Source organism: Chiloscyllium punctatum, chromosome 3 (assembly GCF_047496795.1).
Source record: "Chiloscyllium punctatum isolate Juve2018m chromosome 3, sChiPun1.3, whole genome shotgun sequence".
Classification (NCBI taxonomy): domain Eukaryota; kingdom Metazoa; phylum Chordata; class Chondrichthyes; order Orectolobiformes; family Hemiscylliidae; genus Chiloscyllium; species Chiloscyllium punctatum.
Window position 1 is genome coordinate 7,935,207 of NC_092741.1, and position 2,500 is coordinate 7,937,706.

The 2,500-nt window shown below is 62.8% G+C and overlaps 1 protein-coding gene across 1 annotated transcript in view; it reads right to left on the reverse strand.

Annotated features, from left to right (window-relative positions):
• Nucleotides 1-2,500, reverse strand: part of LOC140453915 (MAM domain-containing glycosylphosphatidylinositol anchor protein 1) — a gene marked incomplete at its 5' end in the record, with an annotated part of 218,563 nt that overhangs the window by 117 nt on the left and 215,946 nt on the right. The window lies entirely within an intron of this gene.

Below are 2,500 nucleotides of genomic sequence, written 5' to 3' on the forward strand. Positions count from 1 at the left end.
GTGTGTGGGTGTGTGTGTGTGTTTGTGTGTGTGAGTGTGTGTGTGGGTGTGTGTGTGTGTTTGTATGTGGGGGGTGTGTGTGGGTGTGTGTGTGGGGGTGTGTGTGGGGGTGTGTGAGGGTGTGTGTGGGGGGGGGGTTTGTGAGAGTGTGTGTGTGTGGGGGGGGGGTGTGAGGGGTTGTGTGAGGGGGTGTGTGTGGGGGTGTGTGAGGGTGTGGGAGTGTGTGCGTGGGTGGGTGTGTGTGGGTGGGTGTGTGTGGGTGGGTGTGTGTGTGGGGGTGTTTGTGTGGGTGTGTGTGTGTGTGGGTGTGTGTGTGGGGGAGGGTGTGTGGGGGTGAGTGTGGGGGTGTGTGAGGGTTGTGTGTGTGTGTGGGGGGGGTGTGTGTGGGGGTGTGTGTGTGTGTGTGGGGGTGTGTGTGGGGGTGTGTGTGAGGGTGTGTGTGTGGGTGTGTGTGTGTGTGAGGGTGTGTGTGTGTGTGGTGGGTGTGTGGGGGTGTGTGTGGGGGTGTGTGGGGGTGTGTGTGGGGGTGTGTGGGGGTGTGAGTGGGGGTGTGTGTGGGGGTGTGTGTGGGTGTGTGTGGGGGTGTGGGTGTGTGTGGGGGGGTGTGTGTGGGTGTGTGTGTGTGTGGGGGTGGGTGTGTGTGGGGGTGTGTGTGGTGGGGTGTGTGTGGGGGTGTGTGTGGGGGTGTGTGTGGGGGTGTGTGAGGGTGTGTGTGTGTGGGGGCGTGTGACGGGTGTGTGTGTGGGGGGTATGTGTGAGGGGTGTGTGGGTGTGTGTGTGTGGGGGGGGTGTGTGTGTGGGTGTGTGAGGGTGTGTGGGTGTGTGTGTGGGGGTGAGTGTGGGGAGTGTGAGTGGGTGTGTGTGAGGGTGTGTGGGGGTGTGTGTGGGGGTGTGCGTGGGGGTGAGGGTGTGGGGTGTGTGAGATGTGTGTGGGTGTGTGAGGGTGTGTGTGTGTGAGGGGGTGTGTGTGTGGGGTGTGTGTGTGGGGGTGTGTGTGTGTGGGGTGTGTGTGTGGGTGTGTGAGGGTGTGTGGGTGTGTGTGTGGGGTGTGTGTGTGGGGAGTGTGAGTGGGGTGTGTGTGAGGGTGTGTGGGGGTGTGTGTGGGGGTGTGTGGGGGTGTGTGAGGGGGTGTGGGTGTGTGTGTGTGTGGGGGTGTGTGTGGTATGTGTGAGGGTGTGTGGGTGTGTGTGTGTGTGTGGGGAGGGGGGTGTGTGGGTGTGTGTAACGGGGGATGTGTGTGTGTGTGGGGGGTCTGTGAGGGGGGGATGTATGTATGTGCGCGGGTGTGTGTGTGTGTGTGGGGGGTGTGTGTGTGTGAGGGTGTGTGTGTGTGTGGTGGGTGTGTGGGGGTGTGTGTGGGGGTGTGTGGGGGTGTGTGTGGGGGTGTGTGGGGGTGTGAGTGGGGGTGTGTGTGGGGGGTGTGTGTGGGTGTGTGTGGGGGTGTGGGTGTGTGTGGGGGGGTGTGTGTGGGTGTGTGTGTGTGTGGGGGTGGGTGTGTGTGGGGGTGTGTGTGGTGGGGTGTGTGTGGGGGTGTGTGTGGGGGTGTGTGTGGGGGTGTGTGAGGGTGTGTGTGTGTGGGGGCGTGTGACGGGTGTGTGTGTGGGGGGTATGTGTGAGGGGTGTGTGGGTGTGTGTGTGTGGGGGGGGGTGTGTGTGTGGGTGTGTGAGGGGTGTGTGTGGTGTGTGTGGGGGTGAGTGTGGGGAGTGTGAGTGGGTGTGTGTGAGGGTGTGTGGGGGTGTGTGTGGGGGTGTGCGTGGGGGTGAGGGTGTGGGGTGTGTGAGATATGTGTGGGTGTGTGAGGGTGTGTGTGTGTGAGGGGGTGTGTGTGTGGGGTGTGTGTGTGGGGGTGTGTGTGTGTGGGGTGTGTGTGTGGGTGTGTGAGGGTGTGTGGGTGTGTGTGTGGGGGTGTGTGTGGGGAGTGTGAGTGGGTGTGTGTGAGGGTGTGTGGGGGGTGTGTGTGGGGGTGTGTGGGGGTGTGTGAGGGGGTGTGGGGTGTGGTGTGTGTGTGGGGGTGTGTGTGGTATGTGTGAGGGTGTGTGGGTGTGTGTGTGTGTGTGGGGAGGGGGGTGTGTGGGTGTGTGTAACGGGGGATGTGTGTGTGTGTGGGGGGTCTGTGAGGGGGGATGTATGTGTGTGCGCGGGTGTGTGTGTGTGTGGGGGCGGGGTGTGTGTGTGGGGAGTGTGTGTGTGAGTGGGGGTGTGTGTGAGGGGTGTGTGGGGGTGTGTGTGGGGGTGTGGGGTGTGTGTGTGTGGGGGTGTGTGTGGTGTGTGTGAGGGTGTGTGGGTGTGTGTGTGTGTGTGGGGAGGGGGGGTGTGTGGGTGTGTGTAACGGGGGGATGTGTGTGTGTGGGGGGTCTGTGAGGGGGGATGTATGTGTGTGCGCGGGTGTGTGTGTGTGTGTGGGGGTGTGTGTGTGTGGGGAGTGTGTGTGTGGGGAGTGTGTGTGTGTGTGTGTGGGGCGGGGTGTGTGTGTGGGGAGTGTGTGTGTGGGGTGTGTGT